Consider the following 19,099-nt stretch of genomic DNA (forward strand, 5'->3'; position numbering starts at 1 on the left):
TTAATTATTTACACCTCAAAAAAAACATAAGGGGTATGTATGGCGTTTTTTTTTCAGACCAAATGTATTTTTATCTACAATCTTCATGAACATTCACAATTATGTAGTAGAAGCAATTCTGATCAGAGATCTGCCACTCAGGTGTGTCTAGTCCATTAGTAGGCTGAGCAGTGAACAATTTAATTATTTCCACCCAGAAAAAAACATAAGGGGTATGTATGGCGTTTTTTTTTCTGACCAAATTTATTTGTGACAGCGGCTGGTGATTTGGTCCGCAACTCGGCAAACCCCGAAATGCGCTAGAGGGCAAAATAGCTAAAAAAACTTTTTTTTTCGTTTTTTGTTTTTTTGCGTATTACCAAAGTTGAAGTTGTGAAGAACCTACTTACTATAACAGACAACAGTTTTAGGTTCACGAAATACGTTTAATTAGTCTGCAAACTAAGCTCGTTTTTAGCTGATTTTGAGCCGGGTTTGGGGGCGGGCAGATCGATTAGCATGATTTGTTTTCATTGGCTATTGCTTCCGCGTTCTCCGCCCCCACCCTTCCCAAACAACACGCCGGCTGTTTACATTCAGTTCCAAGTTTACCATGGATGCTACAGCTTTTGCTAAAGAGAAGACGGGGATGGCATCCAGGACATGGAAAGAGTTTTAAGAGCAGCTAAAACTCCAGCAGAGCAGGACTCGTTCGTACACGGAGTTTTATTCTTGATGACCTGTGATACAGAGATGACTGTATCAGCAAAGCAAGTTGCTACCAAGCGAATGCGAACGACGTACCAGATTCACACCACCGCCAAGCATTCTGCTTTGCTTTGGGGTAAGCTGATCTTTATACTATCTGTGCTGTTTACATTACATTAACGTTGTCGTTTAGCAGAAGCTCCTTTCTAAACAAGTGACTAAGTCTAGCTAGCATAACAAAGGCTAGCTAGCTAACGTTAGCTAACATGCTAGTTAGCTGAGCTAGCCCTTTGTTCCTAAACTAGCCAGCGTGGCAGCTAATATCGAGCTAGGTAGCTATATTATAGAGAGAAACAGAATGAGAGAGCATGAGAGCTATGGTAGTCTGACACCTTTGTTTTTTGTTTTGGTTACAGGATGAGCAAAGCTCCAGGCCTGTGAGGATTTGCAGCTCTCCCTGGGCCCCTCCATACCAGCCAGCAAGAAGATCACTATGCACTACAGCTTTGATTTTGCACAACAGGTGAGAATACGTTCATCTTATCATGCATTAGCTAGTCTATTTAATCAACACTTTCTGGTACTATTTTATCTATATGGAGTGCCAGTACTGTGTGCAATAGTTTAATGTACTTTCTTCCTTCTATTCTATTGCAGTTTTGATGCAGAGAGACCTGGCATGGTTGTGGCCAGAGAACACCGTGATGCACCGGCAGTCGAGTTTCAGCTGCTGCGCAAGCCTGATGTCCTGCCCCCCAGAGAAGGTCTTCTTGTGCAAGCCCCACCCGGACTGGACATGGCCAGACAGACGTATCTCTTTGACAAGATCAGAGAGTTCTGTTCTGATGAGGGACGAGACGTCACATGTCCCCCGCCAAACTCCACAGCAGCTCAGAACAAGACTGTCCGCTTGTAGATTCACTGCAGATCATCAGGACGGACAGCACTGCAGGAGAAAGGCCACAGCCTTTCCTGTTTTCCTGTTTGTATACTGAAGCGTTGCTTGTTCTCTTGCACAGACTTGCCCACACTTGCACAGACTGCATTGTTAGAATATTGAATACTGAGCTGAGTACTGTTGTTATTACCTTGAGTATTGAGCTGGGGACTGTTATTACTTTTGTTGTACACTTGATCACAATGAACACTATGCACCTTGTCTATAAAACAGACAACTGACTGTACACTTTAACACTTAGACTGTTGCCTTTTTTTGTACACTTAACTACTTATGCTTGTACTTTATATCATGTATGTGACAATAAAGAACGTTAAATTTGAACTTCATCTTATATTGTTCTTAACTGCATTCACAACACAAGATTAATACTGACTCAAAGAGTGTGGGGTCATCAGTGAGAGAGCACCTCACTTGGCAGCCACTCTCAGGTAATACCCCAAGTTGACAGCCACTCTGACAGATAATGACAGATCGTCCAGTGGGGGAGTGGCTGGGGGTGGGGTTACCAGGCTATTGTTCACGCCCATTACCTGGCAGTCAGAGGTGTGAAAATGTTGGAGAACTTTGGAGGGAGATTTCTCAGCTAAGTTGATTTGGCAGTACTAGCATTCAAATAAGCATATCTTCTTCAAATATGTTCAGATTTCAATGTATGAGACCTCATTTGAAAGCTTACAATCTGCACTTTCATAATCTGTAAAAAACTGAAAAATGAAAATGCCTAGTTGAGGACCAAATTACCAGCGGCGGTCACATTTTTATCTACAATCTTCATGAACATTCACACGTATGTAGTAGAAGCAATTCTGATCAGAGATCTGTCACTCAGGGGTGTCTAGTCCATTACTAGGCCGAGCAGTGAACAATTTAATTATTTCCACCTGGAAAAAAACATAAGGGGTATGTATGGTGTTTTTTTTTCAGACCAAATTTATTTTTATCTACAATCTTCATGAACATTCACATGTATGTAGTAGAAGCAATTCTGATCAGAGATCTGCCACTCAGGTGTGTCTAGTCCATTACTAGGCCGAGCAGTGAACAATTTAATTATTTCCACCCAGAAAAAAACATAAGGGGTATGTATGGCGTTTTTTTTTCAGACCAAATTTATTTTTATCTACAATCTTCATGAACATTCACAGGTATGTAGTAGAAGCAATTCTGATCAGAGATCTGCCACTCAGGGGTGTCTAGTCCATTACTAGGCCGAGCAGTGAACAATTTAATTATTTCCACCTGGAAAAAAACATAAGGGGTATGTATGGCGTTTTTTTTTCAGACCAAATTTATTTTTATCTACAATCTTCATGAACATTCACAGGTATGTAGTAGAAGCAATTCTGATCAGAGATCTGCCACTCAGGGGTGTCTAGTCCATTACTAGGCCGAGCAGTGAACAATTTAATTATTTACAACTGGAAAAAAACATAAGGGGTATGTATGGCGTTTTTTTTTCAGACCAAATTTATTTTTATCTACAATCTTCATGAACATTCACAGGTATGTAGTAGAAGCAATTCTGATCAGAGATCTGCCACTCAGGGGTGTCTAGTCCATTACTAGGCCGAGCAGTGAACAATTTAATTATTTCCACCTGGAAAAAAACATAAGGGGTATGTATGGCGTTTTTTTTTCAGACCAAATTTATTTTTATCTACAATCTTCATGAACATTCACAGGTATGTAGTAGAAGCAATTCTGATCAGAGATCTGCCACTCAGGGGTGTCTAGTCCATTACTAGGCCGAGCAGTGAACAATTTAATTATTTACACCTGGAAAAAAACATAAGGGGTATGTATGGCGTTTTTTTTTCAGACCAAATTTATTTTTATCTACAATCTTCATGAACATTCACAGGTATGTAGTAGAAGCAATTCTGATCAGAGATCTGCCACTCAGGGGTGTCTAGTCCATTACTAGGCTGAGCAGTGAACAATTTAATTATTTCCACCTGGAAAAAAACATAAGGGGTATGTATGGCATTTTTTTTTCAGACCAAATTTATTTTTATCTACAATCTTCATGAACATTCACAGGTATGTAGTAGAAGCAATTCTGATCAGAGATCTGCCACTCAGGTGTGTCTAGTCCATTAGTAGGCCGAGCAGTGAACAATTTAATTATTTCCACCCAGAAAAAAACATAAGGGGTATGTATGGTGTTTTTTTTTCAGACCAAATTTATTTTTATCTACAATCTTCATGAACATTCACAGGTATGTAGTAGAAGCAATTCTGATCAGAGATCTGCCACTCAGGGGTGTCTAGTCCATTACTAGGCCGAGCAGTGAACAATTTAATTATTTCCACCTGGAAAAAAACATAAGGGGTATGTATGGCGTTTTTTTTTCAGACCAAATTTATTTTTATCTACAATCTTCATGAACATTCACAGGTATGTAGTAGAAGCAATTCTGATCAGAGATCTGCCACTCAGGGGTGTCTAGTCCATTACTAGGCCGAGCAGTGAACAATTTAATTATTTACAACTGGAAAAAAACATAAGGGGTATGTATGGCGTTTTTTTTTCAGACCAAATTTATTTTTATCTACAATCTTCATGAACATTCACAGGTATGTAGTAGAAGCAATTCTGATCAGAGATCTGCCACTCAGGGGTGTCTAGTCCATTACTAGGCCGAGCAGTGAACAATTTAATTATTTCCACCTGGAAAAAAACATAAGGGGTATGTATGGCGTTTTTTTTTCAGACCAAATTTATTTTTATCTACAATCTTCATGAACATTCACAGGTATGTAGTAGAAGCAATTCTGATCAGAGATCTGCCACTCAGGGGTGTCTAGTCCATTACTAGGCCGAGCAGTGAACAATTTAATTATTTCCACCTGGAAAAAAACATAAGGGGTATGTATGGTGTTTTTTTTTCAGACCAAATTTATTTTTATCTACAATCTTCATGAACATTCACATGTATGTAGTAGAAGCAATTCTGATCAGAGATCTGCCACTCAGGTGTGTCTAGTCCATTACTAGGCCGAGCAGTGAACAATTTAATTATTTCCACCCGGAAAAAAACATAAGGGGTATGTATGGCGTTTTTTTTTTCAGACCAAATTTATTTTTACCTACAATCTTCATGAACATTCACAGGTATGTAGTAGAAGCAATTCTGATCAGAGATCTGCCACTCAGGGGTGTCTAGTCCATTACTAGGCCGAGCAGTGAACAATTTAATTATTTCCACCTGGAAAAAAACATAAGGGGTATGTATGGCGTTTTTTTTTCAGACCAAATTTATTTTTATCTACAATCTTCATGAACATTCACAGGTATGTAGTAGAAGCAATTCTGATCAGAGATCTGCCACTCAGGGGTGTCTAGTCCATTACTAGGCCGAGCAGTGAACAATTTAATTATTTACACCTCAAAAAAAACATAAGGGGTATGTATGGCGTTTTTTTTTCAGACTAAATTTATTTTTATCTACAATCTTCATGAACATTCACAGGTATGTAGTAGAAGCAATTCTGATCAGAGATCTGCCACTCAGTGGTGTCTAGTCCATTACTAGGCCGAGCAGTGAACAATTTAATTATTTCCACCTGGAAAAAAACATAAGGGGTATGTATGGCGTTTTTTTTTCAGACCAAATGTATTTTTATCTACAATCTTCATGAACATTCACAATTATGTAGTAGAAGCAATTCTGATCAGAGATCTGCCACTCAGGGGTGTCTAGTCCATTACTAGGCCGAGCAGTGAACAATTTAATTATTTACAACTGGAAAAAAACATAAGGGGTATGTATGGCGTTTTTTTTTCAGACCAAATTTATTTTTATCTACAATCTTCATGAACATTCACAGGTATGTAGTAGAAGCAATTCTGATCAGAGATCTGCCACTCAGGGGTGTCTAGTCCATTACTAGGCCGAGCAGTGAACAATTTAATTATTTCCACCTGGAAAAAAACATAAGGGGTATGTATGACGTTTTTTTTTCAGACCAAATTTATTTTTATCTACAATCTTCATGAACATTCACAGATATGTAGTAGAAGCAATTCTGATCAGAGATCTGCCACTCAGGTGTGTCTAGTCCATTAGTAGGCTGAGCAGTGAACAATTTAATTATTTCCACCCAGAAAAAAACATAAGGGGTATGTATGGTGTTTTTTTTTCAGACCAAATTTATTTTTATCTACAATCTTCATGAACATTCACAGGTATGTAGTAGAAGCAATTCTGATCAGAGATCTGCCACTCAGGTGTGTCTAGTCCATTAGTAGGCTGAGCAGTGAACAATTTAATTATTTCCACCCAGAAAAAAACATAAGGGGTATGTATGGTGTTTTTTTTTCAGACCAAATTTATTTTTATCTACAATCTTCATGAACATTCACAGGTATGTAGTAGAAGCAATTCTGATCAGAGATCTGCCACTCAGGGGTGTCTAGTCCATTACTAGGCCGAGCAGTGAACAATTTAATTATTTACACCTCAAAAAAAACATAAGGGGTATGTATGGCGTTTTTTTTTCAGACCAAATTTATTTTTATCTACAATCTTCATGAACATTCACAGGTATGTAGTAGAAGCAATTCTGATCAGAGATCTGCCACTCAGTGGTGTCTAGTCCATTACTAGGCCGAGCAGTGAACAATTTAATTATTTCCACCTGGAAAAAAACATAAGGGGTATGTATGGCGTTTTTTTTTCAGACCAAATGTATTTTTATCTACAATCTTCATGAACATTCACAATTATGTAGTAGAAGCAATTATGATCAGAGATCTGCCACTCAGGGGTGTCTAGTCCATTACTAGGCCGAGCAGTGAACAATTTAATTATTTCCACCTGGAAAAAAACATAAGGGGTATGTATGGCGTTTTTTTTTCAGACCAAATTTATTTTTATCTACAATCTTCATGAACATTCACAGGTATGTAGTAGAAGCAATTCTGATCAGAGATCTGCCACTCAGGGGTGTCTAGTCCATTACTAGGCCGAGCAGTGAACAATTTAATTATTTCCACCTGGAAAAAAACATAAGGGGTATGTATGGCGTTTTTTTTTCAGACCAAATTTATTTTTATCTACAATCTTCATGAACATTCACAGATATGTAGTAGAAGCAATTCTGATCAGAGATCTGCCACTCAGGGGTGTCTAGTCCATTACTAGGCCGAGCAGTGAACAATTTAATTATTTACAACTGGAAAAAAACATAAGGGGTATGTATGGTGTTTTTTTTTCAGACCAAATTTATTTTTATCTACAATCTTCATGAACATTCACAGGTATGTAGTAGAAGCAATTCTGATCAGAGATCTGCCACTCAGGGGTGTCTAGTCCATTACTAGGCCGAGCAGTGAACAATTTAATTATTTCCACCTGGAAAAAAACATAAGGGGTATGTATGGCGTTTTTTTTTCAGACCAAATTTATTTTTATCTACAATCTTCATGAACATTCACAGGTATGTAGTAGAAGCAATTCTGATCAGAGATCTGCCACTCAGGGGTGTCTAGTCCATTACTAGGCCGAGCAGTGAACAATTTAATTATTTCCACCTGGAAAAAAACATAAGGGGTATGTATGGCGTTTTTTTTTCAGACCAAATTTATTTTTATCTACAATCTTCATGAACATTCACAGATATGTAGTAGAAGCAATTCTGATCAGAGATCTGCCACTCAGGTGTGTCTAGTCCATTAGTAGGCTGAGCAGTGAACAATTTAATTATTTCCACCCAGAAAAAAACATAAGGGGTATGTATGGTGTTTTTTTTTCAGACCAAATTTATTTTTATCTACAATCTTCATGAACATTCACAGGTATGTAGTAGAAGCAATTCTGATCAGAGATCTGCCACTCAGGGGTGTCTAGTCCATTACTAGGCCGAGCAGTGAACAATTTAATTATTTACACCTCAAAAAAAACATAAGGGGTATGTATGGCGTTTTTTTTTCAGACCAAATTTATTTTTATCTACAATCTTCATGAACATTCACAATTATGTAGTAGAAGCAATTCTGATCAGAGATCTGCCACTCAGGGGTGTCTAGTCCATTACTAGGCCGAGCAGTGAACAATTTAATTATTTCCACCTGGAAAAAAACATAAGGGGTATGTATGACGTTTTTTTTTCAGACCAAATTTATTTTTATCTACAATCTTCATGAACATTCACAGATATGTAGTAGAAGCAATTCTGATCAGAGATCTGCCACTCAGGTGTGTCTAGTCCATTAGTAGGCTGAGCAGTGAACAATTTAATTATTTCCACCCAGAAAAAAACATAAGGGGTATGTATGGTGTTTTTTTTTCAGACCAAATTTATTTTTATCTACAATCTTCATGAACATTCACAGGTATGTAGTAGAAGCAATTCTGATCAGAGATCTGCCACTCAGGTGTGTCTAGTCCATTAGTAGGCTGAGCAGTGAACAATTTAATTATTTCCACCCAGAAAAAAACATAAGGGGTATGTATGGTGTTTTTTTTTCAGACCAAATTTATTTTTATCTACAATCTTCATGAACATTCACAGGTATGTAGTAGAAGCAATTCTGATCAGAGATCTGCCACTCAGGGGTGTCTAGTCCATTACTAGGCCGAGCAGTGAACAATTTAATTATTTACACCTCAAAAAAAACATAAGGGGTATGTATGGCGTTTTTTTTTCAGACCAAATTTATTTTTATCTACAATCTTCATGAACATTCACAGGTATGTAGTAGAAGCAATTCTGATCAGAGATCTGCCACTCAGTGGTGTCTAGTCCATTACTAGGCCGAGCAGTGAACAATTTAATTATTTCCACCTGGAAAAAAACATAAGGGGTATGTATGGCGTTTTTTTTTCAGACCAAATGTATTTTTATCTACAATCTTCATGAACATTCACAATTATGTAGTAGAAGCAATTATGATCAGAGATCTGCCACTCAGGGGTGTCTAGTCCATTACTAGGCCGAGCAGTGAACAATTTAATTATTTACAACTGGAAAAAAACATAAGGGGTATGTATGGCGTTTTTTTTTCAGACCAAATTTATTTTTATCTACAATCTTCATGAACATTCACAGGTATGTAGTAGAAGCAATTCTGATCAGAGATCTGCCACTCAGGGGTGTCTAGTCCATTACTAGGCCGAGCAGTGAACAATTTAATTATTTCCACCTGGAAAAAAACATAAGGGGTATGTATGGCGTTTTTTTTTCAGACCAAATTTATTTTTATCTACAATCTTCATGAACATTCACAGATATGTAGTAGAAGCAATTCTGATCAGAGATCTGCCACTCAGGGGTGTCTAGTCCATTACTAGGCCGAGCAGTGAACAATTTAATTATTTCCACCTGGAAAAAAACATAAGGGGTATGTATGGCGTTTTTTTTTCAGACCAAATTTATTTTTATCTACAATCTTCATGAACATTCACAGATATGTAGTAGAAGCAATTCTGATCAGAGATCTGCCACTCAGGGGTGTCTAGTCCATTACTAGGCCGAGCAGTGAACAATTTAATTATTTCCACCTGGAAAAAAACATAAGGGGTATGTATGGCGTTTTTTTTTCAGACCAAATTTATTTTTATCTACAATCTTCATGAACATTCACAGGTATGTAGTAGCAGCAATTCTGATCAGAGATCTGCCACTCAGGGGTGTCTAGTCCATTACTAGGCCGAGCAGTGAACAATTTAATTATTTCCACCTGGAAAAAAACATATGGGGTATGTATGGCGTTTTTTTTTCAGACCAAATTTATTTTTATCTACAATCTTCATGAACATTCACAGGTATGTAGTAGAAGCAATTCTGATCAGAGATCTGCCACTCAGGGGTGTCTAGTCCATTACTAGGCCGAGCAGTGAACAATTTAATTATTTACAACTGGAAAAAAACATAAGGGGTATGTATGGCGTTTTTTTTTCAGACCAAATTTATTTTTATCTACAATCTTCATGAACATTCACAGGTATGTAGTAGAAGCAATTCTGATCAGAGATCTGCCACTCAGGGGTGTCTAGTCCATTACTAGGCTGAGCAGTGAACAATTTAATTATTTCCACCTGGAAAAAAACATAAGGGGTATGTATGGTGTTTTTTTTTCAGACCAAATTTATTTTTATCTACAATCTTCATGAACATTCACACGTATGTAGTAGAAGCAATTCTGATCAGAGATCTGTCACTCAGGGGTGTCTAGTCCATTACTAGGCCGAGCAGTGAACAATTTAATTATTTCCACCTGGAAAAAAACATAAGGGGTATGTATGTATGGCGTTTTTTTTTCAGACCAAATTTATTTTTATCTACAATCTTCATGAACATTCACAGGTATGTAGTAGAAGCAATTCTGATCAGAGATCTGCCACTCAGGGGTGTCTAGTCCATTACTAGGCCGAGCAGTGAACAATTTAATTATTTCCACCTGGAAAAAAACATAAGGGGTATGTATGACGTTTTTTTTTCAGACCAAATTTATTTTTATCTACAATCTTCATGAACATTCACAGATATGTAGTAGAAGCAATTCTGATCAGAGATCTGCCACTCAGGTGTGTCTAGTCCATTAGTAGGCTGAGCAGTGAACAATTTAATTATTTCCACCCAGAAAAAAACATAAGGGGTATGTATGGTGTTTTTTTTTCAGACCAAATTTATTTTTATCTACAATCTTCATGAACATTCACAGGTATGTAGTAGAAGCAATTCTGATCAGAGATCTGCCACTCAGGGGTGTCTAGTCCATTACTAGGCCGAGCAGTGAACAATTTAATTATTTACAACTGGAAAAAAACATAAGGGGTATGTATGGCGTTTTTTTTTCAGACCAAATTTATTTTTATCTACAATCTTCATGAACATTCACATGTATGTAGTAGAAGCAATTCTGATCAGAGATCTGCCACTCAGGTGTGTCTAGTCCATTACTAGGCCGAGCAGTGAACAATTTAATTATTTCCACCTGGAAAAAAACATAAGGGGTATGTATGGCGTTTTTTTTTTCAGACCAAATTTATTTTTATCTACAATCTTCATGAACATTCACAGGTATGTAGTAGAAGCAATTCTGATCAGAGATCTGCCACTCAGGGGTGTCTAGTCCATTACTAGGCCGAGCAGTGAACAATTTAATTATTTCCACCTGGAAAAAAACATAAGGGGTATGTATGGCGTTTTTTTCAGACCAAATTTATTTTTATCTACAATCTTCATGAACATTCACAGATATGTAGTAGAAGCAATTCTGATCAGAGATCTGCCACTCAGGTGTGTCTAGTCCATTAGTAGGCTGAGCAGTGAACAATTTAATAATTTCCACCCAGAAAAAAACATAAGGGGTATGTATGGTGTTTTTTTTTCAGACCAAATTTATTTTTATCTACAATCTTCATGAACATTCACAGGTATGTAGTAGAAGCAATTCTGATCAGAGATCTGCCACTCAGGGGTGTCTAGTCCATTACTAGGCCGAGCAGTGAACAATTTAATTATTTACACCTGAAAAAAACATAAGGGGTATGTATGGCGTTTTTTTTTCAGACCAAATTTATTTTTATCTACAATCTTCATGAACATTCACAGGTATGTAGTAGAAGCAATTCTGATCAGAGATCTGCCACTCAGGGGTGTCTAGTCCATTACTAGGCCGAGCAGTGAACAATTTAATTATTTCCACCTGGAAAAAAACATAAGGGGTATGTATGACGTTTTTTTTTCAGACCAAATTTATTTTTATCTACAATCTTCATGAACATTCACAGATATGTAGTAGAAGCAATTCTGATCAGAGATCTGCCACTCAGGTGTGTCTAGTCCATTAGTAGGCTGAGCAGTGAACAATTTAATTATTTCCACCCAGAAAAAAACATAAGGGGTATGTATGGTGTTTTTTTTTCAGACCAAATTTATTTTTATCTACAATCTTCATGAACATTCACAGGTATGTAGTAGAAGCAATTCTGATCAGAGATCTGCCACTCAGGGGTGTCTAGTCCATTACTAGGCCGAGCAGTGAACAATTTAATTATTTCCACCTGGAAAAAAACATAAGGGGTATGTATGGCGTTTTTTTTTCAGACCAAATTTATTTTTATCTACAATCTTCATGAACATTCACAATTATGTAGTAGAAGCAATTCTGATCAGAGATCTGCCACTCAGGTGTGTCTAGTCCATTAGTAGGCTGAGCAGTGAACAATTTAATTATTTCCACCCAGAAAAAAACATAAGGGGTATGTATGGCGGTTTTTTTTCAGACCAAATTTATTTTTATCTACAATCTTCATGAACATTCACAGGTATGTAGTAGCAGCAATTCTGATCAGAGATCTGCCACTCAGGGGTGTCTAGTCCATTACTAGGCCGAGCAGTGAACAATTTAATTATTTCCACCTGGAAAAAAACATATGGGGTATGTATGGCGTTTTTTTTTCAGACCAAATTTATTTTTATCTACAATCTTCATGAACATTCACAGGTATGTAGTAGAAGCAATTCTGATCAGAGATCTGCCACTCAGGGGTGTCTAGTCCATTACTAGGCCGAGCAGTGAACAATTTAATTATTTACAACTGGAAAAAAACATAAGGGGTATGTATGGCGTTTTTTTTTCAGACCAAATTTATTTTTATCTACAATCTTCATGAACATTCACAGGTATGTAGTAGAAGCAATTCTGATCAGAGATCTGCCACTCAGGGGTGTCTAGTCCATTACTAGGCTGAGCAGTGAACAATTTAATTATTTCCACCTGGAAAAAAACATAAGGGGTATGTATGGTGTTTTTTTTTCAGACCAAATTTATTTTTATCTACAATCTTCATGAACATTCACACGTATGTAGTAGAAGCAATTCTGATCAGAGATCTGTCACTCAGGGGTGTCTAGTCCATTACTAGGCCGAGCAGTGAACAATTTAATTATTTCCACCTGGAAAAAAACATAAGGGGTATGTATGGCGTTTTTTTTTCAGACCAAATTTATTTTTATCTACAATCTTCATGAACATTCACAGGTATGTAGTAGAAGCAATTCTGATCAGAGATCTGCCACTCAGGGGTGTCTAGTCCATTACTAGGCCGAGCAGTGAACAATTTAATTATTTCCACCTGGAAAAAAACATAAGGGGTATGTATGACGTTTTTTTTTCAGACCAAATTTATTTTTATCTACAATCTTCATGAACATTCACAGATATGTAGTAGAAGCAATTCTGATCAGAGATCTGCCACTCAGGTGTGTCTAGTCCATTAGTAGGCTGAGCAGTGAACAATTTAATTATTTCCACCCAGAAAAAAACATAAGGGGTATGTATGGTGTTTTTTTTTCAGACCAAATTTATTTTTATCTACAATCTTCATGAACATTCACAGGTATGTAGTAGAAGCAATTCTGATCAGAGATCTGCCACTCAGGGGTGTCTAGTCCATTACTAGGCCGAGCAGTGAACAATTTAATTATTTCCACCTGGAAAAAAACATAAGGGGTATGTATGGCGTTTTTTTTTTAAACCAAATTTATTTTTATCTACAATCTTCATGAACATTCACAGGTATGTAGTAGAAGCAATTCTGATCAGAGATCTGCCACTCAGGGGTGTCTAGTCCATTACTAGGCCGAGCAGTGAACAATTTAATTATTTACAACTGGAAAAAAACATAAGGGGTATGTATGGCGTTTTTTTTTCAGACCAAATTTATTTTTATCTACAATCTTCATGAACATTCACAGGTATGTAGTAGAAGCAATTCTGATCAGAGATCTGCCACTCAGGGGTGTCTAGTCCATTACTAGGCCGAGCAGTGAACAATTTAATTATTTCCACCTGGAAAAAAACATAAGGGGTATGTATGGCGTTTTTTTTTCAGAACAAATTTATTTTTATCTACAATCTTCATGAACATTCACAGGTATGTAGTAGAAGCAATTCTGATCAGAGATCTGCCACTCAGGGGTGTCTAGTCCATTACTAGGCCGAGCAGTGAACAATTTAATTATTTCCACCTGGAAAAAAACATAAGGGGTATGTATGGCGTTTTTTTTTTAAACCAAATTTATTTTTATCTACAATCTTCATGAACATTCACAGGTATGTAGTAGAAGCAATTCTGATCAGAGATCTGCCACTCAGGGGTGTCTAGTCCATTACTAGGCCGAGCAGTGAACAATTTAATTATTTACAACTGGAAAAAAACATAAGGGGTATGTATGGCGTTTTTTTTTCAGACCAAATTTATTTTTATCTACAATCTTCATGAACATTCACAGGTATGTAGTAGAAGCAATTCTGATCAGAGATCTGCCACTCAGGGGTGTCTAGTCCATTACTAGGCCGAGCAGTGAACAATTTAATTATTTCCACCTGGAAAAAAACATAAGGGGTATGTATGGCGTTTTTTTTTCAGAACAAATTTATTTTTATCTACAATCTTCATGAACATTCACAGGTATGTAGTAGAAGCAATTCTGATCAGAGATCTGCCACTCAGGTGTGTCTAGTCCATTAGTAGGCTGAGCAGTGAACAATTTAATTATTTCCACCCAGAAAAAAACATAAGGGGTATGTATGGTGTTTTTTTTTCAGACCAAATTTATTTTTATCTACAATCTTCATGAACATTCACAGATATGTAGTAGAAGCAATTCTGATCAGAGATCTGCCACTCAGGTGTGTCTAGTCCATTAGTAGGCTGAGCAGTGAACAATTTAATTATTTCCACCCAGAAAAAAACATAAGGGGTATGTATGGTGTTTTTTTTTCAGACCAAATTTATTTTTATCTACAATCTTCATGAACATTCACAGGTATGTAGTAGAAGCAATTCTGATCAGAGATCTGCCACTCAGGGGTGTCTAGTCCATTACTAGGCCGAGCAGTGAACAATTTAATTATTTCCACCTGGAAAAAAACATAAGGGGTATGTATGGCGTTTTTTTTTTAAACCAAATTTATTTTTATCTACAATCTTCATGAACATTCACAGGTATGTAGTAGAAGCAATTCTGATCAGAGATCTGCCACTCAGGGGTGTCTAGTCCATTACTAGGCCGAGCAGTGAACAATTTAATTATTTACAACTGGAAAAAAACATAAGGGGTATGTATGGCGTTTTTTTTTCAGACCAAATTTATTTTTATCTACAATCTTCATGAACATTCACAGGTATGTAGTAGAAGCAATTCTGATCAGAGATCTGCCACTCAGGGGTGTCTAGTCCATTACTAGGCCGAGCAGTGAACAATTTAATTATTTCCACCTGGAAAAAAACATAAGGGGTATGTATGGCGTTTTTTTTTCAGAACAAATTTATTTTTATCTACAATCTTCATGAACATTCACAGGTATGTAGTAGAAGCAATTCTGATCAGAGATCTGCCACTCAGGGGTGTCTAGTCCATTACTAGGCCGAGCAGTGAACAATTTAATTATTTCCACCTGGAAAAAAACATAAGGGGTATGTATGGCGTTTTTTTTTTAAACCAAATTTATTTTTATCTACAATCTTCATGAACATTCACAGGTATGTAGTAGAAGCAATTCTGATCAGAGATCTGCCACTCAGGGGTGTCTAGTCCATTACTAGGCCGAGCAGTGAACAATTTAATTATTTACAACTGGAAAAAAACATAAGGGGTATGTATGGCGTTTTTTTTTCAGACCAAATTTATTTTTATCTACAATCTTCATGAACATTCACAGGTATGTAGTAGAAGCAATTCTGATCAGAGATCTGCCACTCAGGGGTGTCTAGTCCATTACTAGGCCGAGCAGTGAACAATTTAATTATTTCCACCTGGAAAAAAACATAAGGGGTATGTATGGCGTTTTTTTTTCAGAACAAATTTATTTTTATCTACAATCTTCATGAACATTCACAGGTATGTAGTAGAAGCAATTCTGATCAGAGATCTGCCACTCAGGTGTGTCTAGTCCATTAGTAGGCTGAGCAGTGAACAATTTAATTATTTCCACCCAGAAAAAAACATAAGGGGTATGTATGGTGTTTTTTTTTCAGACCAAATTTATTTTTATCTACAATCTTCATGAACATTCACAGGTATGTAGTAGAAGCAATTCTGATCAGAGATCTGCCACTCAGGGGTGTCTAGTCCATTACTAGGCCGAGCAGTGAACAATTTAATTATTTACAACTGGAAAAAAACATAAGGGGTATGTATGGCGTTTTTTTTTCAGACCAAATTTATTTTTATCTACAATCTTCATGAACATTCACAGGTATGTAGTAGAAGCAATTCTGATCAGAGATCTGCCACTCAGGGGTGTCTAGTCCATTACTAGGCCGAGCAGTGAACAATTTAATTATTTCCACCTGGAAAAAAACATAAGGGGTATGTATGGCGTTTTTTTTTCAGACCAAATTTATTTTTATCTACAATCTTCATGAACATTCACAGGTATGTAGTAGAAGCAATTCTGATCAGAGATCTGCCACTCAGGGGTGTCTAGTCCATTACTAGGCCGAGCAGTGAACAATTTAATTATTTACAACTGGAAAAAAACATAAGGGGTATGTATGGCGTTTTTTTTTCAGACCAAATTTATTTTTATCTACAATCTTCATGAACATTCACAGGTATGTAGTAGAAGCAATTCTGATCAGAGATCTGCCACTCAGGGGTGTCTAGTCCATTACTAGGCCGAGCAGTGAACAATTTAATTATTTCCACCTGGAAAAAAACATAAGGGGTATGTATGGCGTTTTTTTTTCAGACCAAATTTATTTTTATCTACAATCTTCATGAACATTCACAGGTATGTAGTAGAAGCAATTCTGATCAGAGATCTGCCACTCAGGGGTGTCTAGTCCATTACTAGGCCGAGCAGTGAACAATTTAATTATTTCCACCTGGAAAAAAACATATGGGGTATGTATGGCGTTTTTTTTTCAGACCAAATTTATTTTTATCTACAATCTTCATGAACATTCACAGGTATGTAGTAGAAGCAATTCTGATCAGAGATCTGCCACTCAGGTGTGTCTAGTCCATTAGTAGGCTGAGCAGTGAACAATTTAATTATTTCCACCCAGAAAAAAACATAAGGGGTATGTATGGTGTTTTTTTTTCAGACCAAATTTATTTTTATCTACAATCTTCATGAACATTCACAGGTATGTAGTAGAAGCAATTCTGATCAGAGATCTGCCACTCAGGGGTGTCTAGTCCATTACTAGGCCGAGCAGTGAACAATTTAATTATTTACAACTGGAAAAAAACATAAGGGGTATGTATGGCGTTTTTTTTTCAGACCAAATTTATTTTTATCTACAATCTTCATGAACATTCACAGGTATGTAGTAGAAGCAATTCTGATCAGAGATCTGCCACTCAGGGGTGTCTAGTCCATTACTAGGCCGAGCAGTGAACAATTTAATTATTTCCACCTGGAAAAAAACATAAGGGGTATGTATGGCGTTTTTTTTTCAGACCAAATTTATTTTTATCTACAATCTTCATGAACATTCACAGGTATGTAGTAGAAGCAATTCTGATCAGAGATCTGCCACTCAGGGGTGTCTAGTCCATTACTAGGCCGAGCAGTGAACAATTTAATTATTTACAACTGGAAAAAAACATAAGGGGTATGTATGGCGTTTTTTTTTCAGACCAAATTTATTTTTATCTACAATCTTCATGAACATTCACAGGTATGTAGTAGAAGCAATTCTGATCAGAGATCTGCCACTCAGGGGTGTCTAGTCCATTACTAGGCCGAGCAGTGAACAATTTAATTATTTCCACCTGGAAAAAAACATAAGGGGTATGTATGGCGTTTTTTTTTCAGACCAAATTTATTTTTATCTACAATCTTCATGAACATTCACAGGTATGTAGTAGAAGCAATTCTGATCAGAGATCTGCCACTCAGGGGTGTCTAGTCCATTACTAGGCCGAGCAGTGAACAATTTAATTATTTCCACCTGGAAAAAAACATATGGGGTATGTATGGCGTTTTTTTTTCAGACCAAATTTATTTTTATCTACAATCTTCATGAACATTCACAGGTATGTAGTAGAAGCAATTCTGATCAGAGATCTGCCACTCAGGGGTGTCTAGTCCATTACTAGGCCGAGCAGTGAACAATTTAATTATTTACAACTGGAAAAAAACATAAGGGGTATGTATGGTGTTTTTTTTTCAGACCAAATTTATTTTTATCTACAATCTTCATGAACATTCACAGGTATGTAGTAGAAGCAATTCTGATCAGAGATCTGCCACTCAGGGGTGTCTAGTCCATTACTAGGCTGAGCAGTGAACAATTTAATTATTTCCACCTGGAAAAAAACATAAGGGGTATGTATGGTGTTTTTTTTTCAGACCAAATTTATTTTTATCTACAATCTTCATGAACATTCACACGTATGTAGTAGAAGCAATTCTGATCAGAGATCTGTCACTCAGGGGTGTCTAGTCCATTACTAGGCCGAGCAGTGAACAATTTAATTATTTCCACCTGGAAAAAAACATAAGGGGTATGTATGACGTTTTTTTTTCAGACCAAATTTATTTTTATCTACAATCTTCATGAACATTCACAGATATGTAGTAGAAGCAATTCTGATCAGAGATCTGCCACTCAGGTGTGTCTAGTCCATTAGTAGGCTGAGCAGTGAACAATTTAATTATTTCCACCCAGAAAAAAACATAAGGGGTATGTATGGTGTTTTTTTTTCAGACCAAATTTATTTTTATCTACAATCTTCATGAACATTCACAGGTATGTAGTAGAAGCAATTCTGATCAGAGATCTGCCACTCAGGGGTGTCTAGTCCATTACTAGGCCGAGCAGTGAACAATTTAATTATTTCCACCTGGAAAAAAACATAAGGGGTATGTATGGCGTTTTTTTTTCAGACCAAATTTATTTTTATCTACAATCTTCATGAACATTCACAGGTATGTAGTAGAAGCAATTCTGATCAGAGATCTGCCACTCAGGGGTGTCTAGTCCATTACTAGGCCGAGCAGTGAACAATTTAATTATTTCCACCTGGAAAAAAACATAAGGGGTATGTATGGCGTTTTTTTTTCAGACCAAATTTATTTTTATCTACAATCTTCATGAACATTCACAGGTATGTAGTAGAAGCAATTCTGATCAGAGATCTGCCACTCAGGTGTGTCTAGTCCATTAGTAGGCTGAGCAGTGAACAATTTAATTATTTCCACCCAGAAAAAAACATAAGGGGTATGTATGGTGTTTTTTTTTCAGACCAAATTTATTTTTATCTACAATCTTCATGAACATTCACAGGTATGTAGTAGAAGCAATTCTGATCAGAGATCTGCCACTCAGGGGTGTCTAGTCCATTACTAGGCCGAGCAGTGAACAATTTAATTATTTCCACCTGGAAAAAAACATAAGGGGTATGTATGGCGTTTTTTTTTCAGACCAAATTTATTTTTATCTACAATCTTCATGAACATTCACAGGTATGTAGTAGAAG

The sequence above is a fragment of the Borostomias antarcticus genome (genome assembly GCF_949987555.1).
Source record: "Borostomias antarcticus genome assembly, contig: scaffold_195, whole genome shotgun sequence".
Lineage (NCBI taxonomy): Eukaryota > Metazoa > Chordata > Actinopteri > Stomiiformes > Stomiidae > Borostomias > Borostomias antarcticus.